Source organism: Humulus lupulus, chromosome 1, assembly GCF_963169125.1.
Source record: "Humulus lupulus chromosome 1, drHumLupu1.1, whole genome shotgun sequence".
In the NCBI taxonomy this organism is placed as follows: Eukaryota; Viridiplantae; Streptophyta; class Magnoliopsida; order Rosales; family Cannabaceae; genus Humulus; species Humulus lupulus.
Window position 1 is genome coordinate 212,772,450 of NC_084793.1, and position 13,060 is coordinate 212,785,509.

A 13,060-nucleotide genomic window follows, 5' to 3' on the forward strand; every position below is an offset into this window, starting at 1 on the left:
AGGAAAGGCTTCCGAATATGTTTATTTATCTCAAGGTTGACTTCTCATATGAGAATAAGAGTTTGACTGACCCTAAGGCACACTCTTGAGTTAAGTCATTGATTGAAAAATAATGGGTTACACTCCGAAGATGTACCTAGTCTTTCGAGCGTGACTAGTGCATCTTGACCAAACTAACAGTAATTCATAAGTCAAAAGAAAAAAGAGTTTTTAAGTTTTCACTTATGGAGTTGAGATCTTGTATTAGTCTGACCTACCCTAAGGCAGTTCGTTAATTTTCAAATTAATCTATCGTGGACAAGTAATTAATTTTTGGTGTGTTATTTTATGTGTTGCATTCATGCACCATATTTACTATTCCAAATATAAACTGATATTTATTATATGCATTAATTCATTATATTTATTTATTTATTTTTCAGCAATATGTCCAATCCAAACCTTGTAACTGCTTCAGTTGTTAATGAAAACTGATTGGTGATAACTACATGAAATGGAAATCAAACATGAACATTGTTTTGATATGTGAAAACCACATGTTTGTCCTTAATGAGGAATGTCCTGAGGTTCATGCTCTCACTGTTGTCAAAACTACTAGAGAGAAATATGACAATTGGATCTTGTCTAACAATAAGGCCAAATGTTATATGTTTGCCAGTATGAGCGATGTGCTCAGAAAGAAGTTTGAAACTTTTGAAACAACCTATGAGATTTGGGAATCTCTACGAGGCATGTTTGGCCATCAATCTGATAAGTGCAGACATGATGCTACTAGAAGCTTCATGAATATGAAAATGAAGAAAAATGTTTATGTCAGAGAACATGTCCTAGACATGATCAACAAATTGCACGATGTAGAAATCCATGGTGCGATCATTGATGAGAGAACTCAAGTAAGTGTGACACTTGAATCTCTCACACCAGCTTTTGCGGCATTCACTACCAACTATGTTATGAACAACTTGGAGTACAATATGACCCAACTTCTGGATGAGTTGCAAACTTTTGAATCTCTAAACAAAAGTTCCACTAAAGCTGATGAGGAAAATGTCGCTGAATCCAAGCCTTCCTCTTCTAATGGTAATTCCAAGAAAAGGAAGGGTGGCCAAGGAAAGGACAAGAAAAAGGACAAACAACCAGAGAAGACCAACAAGTCTTCCAAGAAGAATAATTCTGCAAAGAACTCCAAAAAAAAGTCACCGAAAGGAGCATGCTTTCATTATGGAGTTGACGGTCATGGGAAAAGGAATTGTCCTAAGTACCTGGTTGAAGTGAAACACAAAGAGAAGGGTAAATTTGATTTACTTGTTTTAGAATATTGTTTAGTGGAAGGTGACTTTTCATCTTGGATAGTGATTCTAGAGCCACTAACCATGTTTGTTTTTCTTTGTAGATTCTTAGTACTTCAAGGAGGCTGGCTCATGGAGAGGTGACCATGAGAGTTGGAAGTGGTCAGGAGATCTCGGCAGCCGAAGTTGGAAAAGCTCGCCTAGATTTTGATAATAATAAATTTATTGTGTTGGACAATGTTAATTTTATACCTGAATTTACTAGAAATTTAATTTTCTTAAAAATTGCATAAACAAGGTTTTATTGTTTCTTTTAATAATAATTCAATTGTTATTTCAAAATATGGTTTTGACATTTGTTCTGCACAGTGTGAAGGTGGACTTTACTAGTTAAAGTCCAATGTCGAGCATGTTTATAATTCTGAATTATTTAAAATTGCAAATTCTAGATCTATTAAAAGACAAAAGACAGATTCTGATGGTGAAACATATATGTGGCATTTGAAATTGGGGCATATTGGTCTAGACAGAATTAACAGACTAACAAAGGATGGTCCTTTAAGAGAACTACCTATTTGTTCTCTCCCAGTTTGTGAATTTCGCCTAGAAGGCAAAATGACCAAGAGAACTTTCTCTGCTAAAGGTTCAAGAGCCACAAAATCGCTTCAACTTTTACATACGGATGTTTGTGGTCCACTAAATGTCCAAGCTAGAGGAGGTAATGAATATTTGTCACTTTCATTGACGATTATTCAAGATATGGTTACATATATTTAATGCAAAGGAAATCTGAAACCTATGATAAGTTTAGGGAATTCCGAGCAGAATCTGAAAAGCCATTAGGTATATCACTAAAAGTTATTCGATCAGATCCAGGTGAAGAGTACTTAGATTATGAATTTGATGACCATTTGCATGAGCATGGAATTCAATCCCAACTCACTACACATTGAACACCAAAACAAAATGGTGTCTCAGAAAGACGGGACAGAACCTTATTAGATATGGTTATATCGATGATTAGTTTCTCATCATTTCCTTTGGCATTCTGGGGTTATGCAATAAAATGTGCTCTATACATACTCAATGATGTTCCATATAAATCTATTAAGAAAACACCATTGGAATTATGGAATGATGCTAAACCTAGTTTATGCCATTTCCAAATATCGGGTTGTCTTACACACATGCTAAAGACTGGGAAGTTGGAATCGCACACTAAAGTGTGCTTGTTTGTAGGATATTCCAAAGAAACTAAAGGTGGTATATTTTATAGTCCTAAAGATAACTAAACATTTGTATCTACGAATGCTACTTTTATGGAGCATGACTATATAAATAACCATAAACTTCAAAGTAAAGTTGTACTTGAGGAAATGGTCTCAAATACACAAGACCAATCACCAGCAATGGTAAGAGAAAACTTGCCAGAGGATATCGCTAGTTCTAGTCAGAATAATAGAGAGCTTCGTCATAGTGGGAGGGTTGGTAAACAACCAGTATACTATGAACATGAAGTTCAGATGCTTGTGTTTGATATAAACAAAGTTGATCCATTGACATATAGAGATGCAATGGAAGATTCAGACAAAGAAAAATGGCTAAACTCCATGGACCTAGAAATGGAATCAGTGTATTCCAATTCTGTCTAGACTCTTAAAGAACCACCTGAAAATGTTAAACCTATTGGTTACAAATGGATATTCAAGAAGAAGAGATGAGCATGTGGGAAAGTAGAGACTTTCAAAGCAAGGCTAATAGCAAAGGGCTACACATAGAAAGAAGGAGTTCATTATGAAGAAACTTTTTCTCCTGTGGCCATTCTCAAATCTATCTGCATACTCTTATGAGAATTGGCAAATGGACGTTAAAAAAGCTTTTCTGAATGGCTATCTTGACGAAACCATTTACATGTCTCGACTAGAAGGGTTTGAAGTTAAAGGTCAAGAGCAAAAGGTTTGCAAACTTCTTAAGTCTATTTATGGACTCAAACAAGCTTTGAGATTTTGGAATCTTAGATTTGATGAAACAATCAAAACATTGGTGAACCTTGTGTTTATAAACAAATCAAAGATAAGATTGTGGTATTCCTCATTCTTTAAGTTGATGATATTCTACTCATTGGGATTGACATAGAAACATTATCAAAAGTAAATAAATGGTTAGCTGAACAATTCCAAATGAAAGATTTGGGAGAAGCCAAATATGTTTTGAGAATTGAGATTTGTAGAGATCGAAAGAAAAAAAAATTTGGCACTATCTCAAGCAACTTATATTGATAAAGTGCTAGAATGCTTTGGCATGTAAAACTCCAAGAAGGGCACTATGCCTACCCGGTCATGAGTTAAATTGTCTAAAGAAAAATGTCCACAAACACCTCAGGAGGAGAAGGACATGAGACAGTATCCCTATGCCTCTGCAGTAAGCAATCTAATGTATGCAATGTTATGCACTAGACCTGACATCTGTTATGCAGTAGGGATAGTCACCCGTTATCAATCCAATCCTTGATTGAGTCATTGGACAACAGTAAAAAATATTCTCAAGTGTCTTAGGCATACTAGAGATTACATGCTTGTGTATTCAGGTGAAGACTTGAGCCCCACTGGATATACTGATTCTGATTTTCAATCAGACAAATATAGTCAAAAGTCGACATTTGGATCAGTTTTCACACTTGGAGGAGGTGTTGTAGTTTGGAGAAGTATTAAACAATCCAGTATTGCAGACTCCACCATGGAAGCCGAATACATAGCCGCTTGTAAAGAAACTAAAGAGGCTGTGTGGCTCAAGAAGTTATATATTGATCTGGAAGTTATTCCAGGCATGGAGCAGCCACTTGTTATGTACTGTGATAACAATGGGACAGTAGCTAATTCAAAGGAACCCAGAAGTCGTAAGAGGGGAAAGCACTTCGAGAGGAAATATCACTTGATTCGAGAGATAGTCAACCGAGGAGATGTTGCAGTAAAAAAGATTGCCTCCGTAGATAATCTTACAGATCTGTTCACAAAGACTTTATCCATTAAATCTTTTCAGGGTCATGTAAGAAGCATGGGGTTAAGAGAAATGTCTCATTTGCTTTCAGGCAAGTGGGAGATTGTTGGGAATTGTTCCCTTATAGCAATCCAAGTAGACAATGGTTTTAACAAAATAAATAAATGAATTGAATTATTTTATATTTGTAGCATATGTACTATATTATTGTTAATAAAATTAAGTAAATATCAGAAAATTCACAAGTTCATCTATGTGGTCTCAGTGTCATGTTGGTATGAGAGGATCGAGGTTGAGAGGATAAACTTATATAGTTCGCAGTAAAATAAAGTTATCAAATCTTTAGATTAATTACTACTAGTACGGTCCACTAGTATTATGAATACATGTGACCTAGACTCGGGTTACTAGTGTAGAGGACACTTTAGTGGACACCAGATGTGATTTAATAATACTTATTTAAATATCGTTTCATAGTATTATAAAACACATCAACTGATGATCATATACAAACTGATCTTAATCCTGAAGTTACTATGAACTCCTATATATGTCACTTGTTCCTTTGATTCATAAGTTACGGTTTGTCAAAATGATCATGCTAAGAACTATTGTTTTGGGGACTCAATGATGTACATGGTTGGGGATATAGCTTAACAGGTATGGAATCTATACATTCTTATAGATTGAATGATGATTCCCTATTCGGTTGGCTTTTGGAAATGAAAAGAATATTGATGTCAAATTAATAATCAGGTTATGAATTAACCTTCACTAGTAAAGTCAATGGTACAATAGGAATCAAGATATAATTAAAAGGGTAAAACGGTAATTTTATTGCCACTTAATTATGAATCATCAATAGAGGATTAATTTGTATGTAATTATTATATCAATGGACACTTTATGGTTAATAAATATGATTATTGAATCAAAGAGTTTTGGTTAATAATATTTTATTTATTGGAGCTTGGAATTATTGGTCCATTGGTCACCGGGGTGGCTCTATCAACACTAATATAGGTAAGAGTTGATACAAGGGTTAAACTATGAATGGGCTATTTGAGAGAATATTTATTCTTTTGGATAAATGTGAAATTATATGATAATTGAAGTTGCACAATTTATTTTGGTGTTAGTGCAATTTCAAAATTATGTAGAAATAAAAGAAATTGATTTTAATCAATTATTTTATTTAAGTGTGAATAGATGAATATGGATAGCCAATATTGGTTTTGATTATTATATTTATTTAATTAATAATAAGATGATAATGGAATTCAAATTTTGAATTTTGAAATTTAAGTTGCTATCTTTTCCTTAAAAAGATGATACCTTATTTGGATATCTAATTATTAATTAATTAAAATTAAAACATATGGAAATTAATAAATATATAGGCGAAGGTTCGGGTTTTTCTCTCCCATGACGAAGAGGAAAAAGCCGATTCGTAAGCCAGCCTTTCAAGATGAAGATCCAATCGAGTTGTTACCTCCGGTGACCCACGCGGCGGTTGTATGCGAGCCAGAGGGTATTGCGGGTTCTGAGATAGAGCACGATAGTCTGAAGGTATCTGAAATGCCTGGGTTTGGGACTCGGCAGAAAGGTGATTTGAGTCTTAGGGGCAAGAGTGCCCAGGAGATCGGAGTGGAGGATACTAGTTCTGGACCAGAATTTAGGCCTAAGTCTTGGGCGATTGGGAGCAAAGATAACGATAAAGGCAGGGACGAGGATTTTCAGACTGAATCTTAGCAACATTGGCAACAATTCAGGTCTAGTAAGCTCTCCTTCTCTGAACCGAAGCTTGAGTTCACTGAACAAATTTTCAGGAATGGACAGAAGCTGGCGCAAGTAGACATAGAAGAGGTTAAGGTTCAGTCTGCTAACTGGACCTCTGATGTAATTTGCATGGTGATAGGAGCGAATCCTCCAATGGCAGTATTTGAGGGTTTTATAAAGAGAGTTTGGGGCCATCTAGGGATTGCCCAAATTTCTAGAATGACTATGGGGTTAACCTTAGTAAAGTTTAATGATGAAGCGACTAGAGATCATGTCTTAGAGAATGGGATCTTGCAATTCGATCGGAAACCTGTCATTATCAGGTCATGGACAACAGATTTGAGTACTATTAGATTGATCCGGTCGGTGCCACTTTGGGTCCGTCTTCATGACCTGGGATTGCAATATTGGGGCAGCAAGTGTATTAGCGCTTTGGTGATCACGATTGGCAAACCCTTATTACACTACTACAAAATTGACATGGAACGATGGTTTTAAACCGTCGTATGGACTCTCATACGTCGGTTCTAGTACCGTCGTCCCATGCAATGTCATGCCATGTAATGCATTAAACGATGGTTTAAATAAAAGCATCATCTCCTACCGTACATGAGACGATGGTTCCTATACAAACGTTGTCTCTTGTGGTACATGAGACAACAGTTTCTGTGCAAGCATCATCCACTGCAGTAAATGAGACGACAGTTCCTACTCAAGCGTCATCTTTCTGCAGTACATGAGATGACAATTTATGTGCAAGCATCGTCCCCTGTAATACATAAGACAACATTTTTGTGGAGACCGACGTCCCATGTAGAATATGAGAATATTTTAATTTCTTTATTTTCAACTACTATATTCATTCATAATTTCTTGTGTAATTACAACATGGTTCAGACAGAATCAATAGGCAAACAAAATAATCAATAGAACTCAGTATGTTCCAAATTTAAAAATTATAAGAACAAAATATACACTTGTAATAACTATGTAAGGGATAACTAAAAACTACAATTAGTATATTTTTTAATTATGATTTCAAAAGTTACTCTAGCTATGACTCATCTGCTCAAGAAGCCTGGCTGCCCATTGAATTCTTCCAAAAGGTTACACATTTTTAAAGCTTCTTCCAAGTAATTGTCCTACAGAAATTTGGAAGCTTTCAGCCTCAAACTTGACCTTAATTCAAAAGACAACATAAGATAACTTCAAATTCTAATGGTTACCTGATTCATGTCAATCGTCTGGAGAGCTTCTCCTCTCGTGAAAATTATAACATGGTTTTGGTTTTCTGGCTTTCCTTCTCCTTTCTTGGCTGAACCCGGTAATTTTATCCGATATATTTCCTTTAAACCGGTACCAAAACAATTAGTTGTATATCATAAGGCATAGAAGCACAATTATTGTTCTCAATATTTACCTGATCAAGATTATCAACAGCTTTCACCAAAACTGAATAATAAACTTTATGTACTTTTCCTCCTTCATTCTCTTCAACTTCATCAATATATGCCACCCTAAGAGAAGGATTACTGTACAAAGGAAAAAAAATTAAATTCTTGAATGAAATGAAGAAATGACATGTAACATTAATTAACAAATGGAGAACATACTTGACCATCAAGTTCAGGATGTCTGTTGCACGACGATCTCCACTTCGCTTCTGGTTGCCATAGTTTTGACAGGTAGCAATATATGTGAATTTCATGTCAGCAACTGCTTCTAATTGTGCATAAAGAGATCTTTGGCTTTTTTTATCTTCCTCTGATGGAACTGTTATGGCTTTGTAGCCTCCAAGTATCTCTGTTCACAGCAAGAAATTACAAACATAAAGAAAATATAACTACTTACACTACCTCATATGGACAGAGATTAGGAAAAACATTGATTGTGTTCATAGGCAAACACCACTGGCATATAATAAACATGCACAATTAAAGTGTACTAAGAACTAAGAGCTTGATAGACATTGATTCCTAAAACCCAAAAAAAGAGGACTAGGAAGTAAGAGTTTGTTAGATTGATTCTAAACTTCTAAAGCTTTAATAACTTTTGCATGATTTTTTAGCACAATCCTGTTTTTTCAAGTGAAATAAAATTGACTACAACACAGAAAGATACACTATAAATTTTATGAAGCAACTGAGATCTTGTTTTCAGAAGACAGAATAGTTGATGATTTCTGTAAAAGCTACAATCCCAAAAAGGCCTTAATATATGAAGGCACTAGAATTTGCAACAAGATCTTTAGAAGTCTCTTGGTTAAAGATTTGGGTGAAAATACTCTTACCACTTTCATTGGCCATGTCAAGGAAAGCCTGAAGCTTCAAAGCTCATCTGTAGTACATTATTCCTCGAACTGAAACACAAAAAATAGTCAGTACAACAAGCTGATTAATACTATGAAACATGAGAAAGGAATGCATCCAATACTTGTTCTGCAGAGAGTTTGTCCTCTTAGGGAGACCCAGTGACGAAGCTGTAAAATGTTTTCCTCAGTTTCCCATATCTCGCTATCTTTTTTACAATTAATTCGCTCCATGAAGTTATTCCACTCATCTGCAAGTTGCAAAATGATTAAATACCGAATTCAGAATGTGGTCATTAAATCAAATAGAAAATTTACTGTGAAACAAAGTTAAAAGACAGAATCACACACCTGGGAAAATTTTCTGCAAGTAATATAAGATTGATACACCATCTTCATTTTCCAACTCAAGGTCAGTTTTAGAGTAAACTGTCTCCTCACTGTAGTATGGAGTCATGACACTACCAGTAGCAGGAAATTAAGATACAAATCATGCAGTCAATATTTCATTTTATGAGCCTAAGCTATGCTGGCTGCAAGAATATAATATATTGCAGATAAAATATATCCTGCACATACAAGGATAGAAACATACACTAAACTCCTAGCCAATTTGTTCCATGAATATAACCCCCAGGAAAAAGTAAGTGAAATAATATATGCTTTTAAATATTCAACGTTAAAAAAAATATATAAGAAATAATGCCAGTAGAAGCTACAGGCCACTTTCTGGGTTTTGAATGGTACTGGTAGATCATATGCTGAGGCCTTAAAAGACCTTGCTATTCTAATTACAAGTACCCTGATTAGTTTCAAGAAGGTTCAGGCGTATGGAATTAATATGTTCCATGTTTATGAGTTAAGAACTTTTATCGAACCTGAAAGAAAGCATTTTCCGGACTTTGGGGGCACGTGGCATATCCATGAACAGTGAATTTGTGAAAAATGAGATTCTTCTACATGCTTCGAGGTTAGTTGGTACATCAGTAGCAGATTCCTTCACTGTCAACAAGAGGTATAGGCGTCTTATCTAGAATGATGGCAAGCAATAAGCATGTTTCAGTTAAATAGTTACAACAGATTGCAGTTAAAATGCATCTGAGTCTAAATTTTTATACCTGTTCTTCCCACTGAGCTGTGACAACTGGGGGGAATGCTATGGCAGGTCTTGTATCAGTACCTGCAAAAATTTGTCTCCCAGTATCCTTGCTTCTATGACCAACTTCAAGCAATTCCCTGAAAGGTATAACATGAAAAAAGTTCATGAATTACAATTCAACTTTTAAAACTCACAACAATTGCTTCAGATAGAATGGCATAATGTTAAACCTACTTGAGCTCATTCACCATCATGTCACGGGTGACAACTTCCAACATATCTTGCAGCAACAACACCACTGTATCTTTATTGGATGGTTCAGCGTCTTTCTTCAACAAAGAAGTTGTAATAATAAAGTTTATTGAATTTTCAAGCTAAGCATGTACTGTGTATATAATTACATATATGCTCTCTTCTAATAATTTACCAAGATCTCTACAAGCTCCACAAATTTCTTACAAAGAGTAGGTAAAGGACCCATTCTGAAGTTTGCAAGAAGCTGATTTTTTGAGATGCTACTTTCAACTTCTTTAATAATGATGCTAATTATCCTGCAAACCATAAAATCATATTAGAATGTATAGCAACATTTTATATAGGACGAGACTATAATAATTATTGATATCCACGCTCAATAATATATAAAACACTTTTTTGTAATTTCTACAGGTTACATTATGGTACATGTTATTTGGTTCAAGCATAAATGCCTTGGCGTAAATGAAATCAATCTGTGGTGTTAAAAGGAAAAAGAAAAGAAAAATCGTTGAAATTTAGCTCATACATGAAAAACTAGAAACAGTATAGCCAAAAATGCAAAGATCAAAATCAAGTGTTCCCAGCTATAAGAGTAATGGAAAAATTAATTTTTTTTTAAAAAAAAACAATGTAATTACCCAGTACCTTTTCCAGTTTTTAAATTTTGTTTTGAAATCTTGATATGTAAGAGAAAATTTTAAGTGTGACAAAGAAGTTTCAGAAACCGTAAGAACTGTAACTCATTTACATTATAGACTACAAAACTAGACATTAGTTTTATTCTGACTCTTCGATTTCTAGAAACTGAAACAAACAGAATTATATATTCTACTTGTAGAGAAACCAATTGCTACCAATATAATCTTTTATCATTATCTCCAACCACAAGAATGCTCAAGACATACTTGAAAAATTCATAACAGTCAATCACTGCACATTTCATGTATTCATCAGCACATATACGCTTCCAGAGATTAGAGTCCCTGGATTTAAATTGAGCTGCCATGTCCAATGCTATTGGTATCTGCAGAGGTAAAAAGAAAAGGTCAAATAAGGCCACGGTAACATATGTAAGATCTCAAAATGTTTATACTTACCTTGCTAGCAAGCAAAAAAGGTGGCCACTAAATAATCTTCAGCCCTGGATCTGATGAATAAGGAACTAGCAACAAATCCATTTCCCTGAAGTAAAGGAACCAAGTATATCTTTAATAAAATGATGAACACAAGTTAGTTAAAAAATGACTGAATTTTAGGCCTTTCCTGTCACTAATGAGATCTTCCTCTCGGAAGCTACATATAACTTCATTCCACAATTGTGCAAATTTTGCAGCTTCGCTTCTCCTGCTTGCTGTAATCTGCAGGGTGAAGTGCAAACAAAGATATATTGAAGGAATCTATACCATTTCTAATGCCATGAAACAGTACAATTTTTTTTAAAAGCAACCTTAGCAAAACGCTTGGCAAAAGAAAATCCTATTTTCTGCGACCTATCTAAAGGCACCAGATATGTGTTGAATGCACTAGGTAAGGACTGGAACCTTTATCTAAGCATCCCCAATGTTCGTATCTGTAAGAAAGTGGGCATGCTTTAATCAATGACAACTATTACTATAAGAATGAGTAGATAAGAAAGTATTGATTTCATTCATTACCAGGCTATCCCCAGAAGTGAACAGGAAACATAACATACAACTTGCATTAAATTAAATTGATGTACGAAAAATAATAATCAAATCGATTACCTCTCCTAGACGATCAAAGGCCCCAATGACACCACCATATAAAGTTGAATAAACTGAATACCAAATTTGTGTATCCATAAAATAAACCTGCATATGATGGGGGACAATATGAGGTGTCTCATCAATGCCAGCAAGAAGTTTCATTTATACAAGAGCACATTAATGAACCATTATGTCAAACTTAAGGAAAGATGTAGTAAAAGGACCATGATAACTAATGCCCAAAGTGACACGACCGCTCCATAGTTGTTTTGAGCTGCATTGGAAAGAGAGTATTAGCATAGAAAACAAGTTAATTAAGTGAATGCTCATGTCAAAAGAAGAAGCGACAAGTAATACCCTTGGGGAAGAACTCATGCCATTCATATTCAACTCTGTGAATACTCAAAAATCACGATTTAAGAGTTTGCGCAAAGGTACTACAGATATTTACGAGAGGTGTTAAAAAAGGCATGAGATATACATGAGCCAAATTATACTTGAGTTGAGACCTACTGAGTTAGTCACTTGTTTAGACATCTATAGAAGTCTGATAAGAAAAAGTAAGGTACATGATGTATGACTAGGGAAAAAAACATTTTAATTCTTGCTTGATGATCCACCTTGTCATGATTTCAAAAATAATTACTAGAGGAATACTATGCATATGCTGGTAAATAATGAAAATGAATTATTTCAATTTCAATATTAGTTACAGTCTTGCAGAATATGAAACATATGATGTCTTCAATAATGCAAATAAAAGTCTTAGTTACAATCAAGAATTTATACAAGTAATAAGAGACACCAAGGAGTTGAGCTTCAAGACTAGTCAAGCTAGACAAGTATATTTATATGTAACAAGTAATCATAAGTTAGAATGTTCTTGATGGGCATGAATTTGTCGTATGCATTTGCTAACAAATGGCAATCAATGCCTAGTTTCAACAAATATACAACACAAAAATGCAACTGAAATGTATATTTTCTTTTCCTCCATAATAGTAATTAATATAAACTTGACAAGTTATAATTCAACAAAGTAAATAAGTGGTAGCTCAGCTTCGATTCAAACAACTACTTGAGCAAAGTTGTTATTTGGTTTGCTTAATCTTGAAAAGATACATGACTAAAGTAGAGATATTTTTAATATGATTCTTTCCTCTTCCACAAGCCAATTTTATCTGCAGTTACCAAATTTCAATTCCTTCCAAATAAAAATATAGAACTAAGTTTTGATGTCTCTGCCTAAAAATGTAAAGTTCTAAAATAACACTTCAATATTGAGAAGAAAACAAAATAGGAGCACATGTATTTAAATTCCCTTTTCAATATAAATGCTTCATTAATATTAAATGTGCAGCGCTAACTAGATCAAATCCCATATCACATACATGAAAGAATGACTACAAGATAAAAAAAATTAGTACAATGATAATGAAAAAATCAATTGTACGTGTAAAACTAGTATCATTTTGTTTCTATTAACCTGGTTATAGCTATACAAGTCATCAGTATATGAAAATATAAGATTGCACACTACAATCCATTTCACTAAGGCATTTTAACAAACAATTTATGTGCAACAGACAAAACACAGAAAAAG

The 13,060-nt window shown here is 34.3% G+C and overlaps 1 pseudogene; it reads right to left on the bottom strand.

The window, feature by feature from the left end:
- Window positions 1–7,250: 7,250 nt before the first annotated feature.
- LOC133828868 (callose synthase 5-like) lies at window positions 7,251–11,619 on the bottom strand (annotated as a pseudogene).
- Window positions 11,620–13,060: the final 1,441 nt, after the last annotated feature.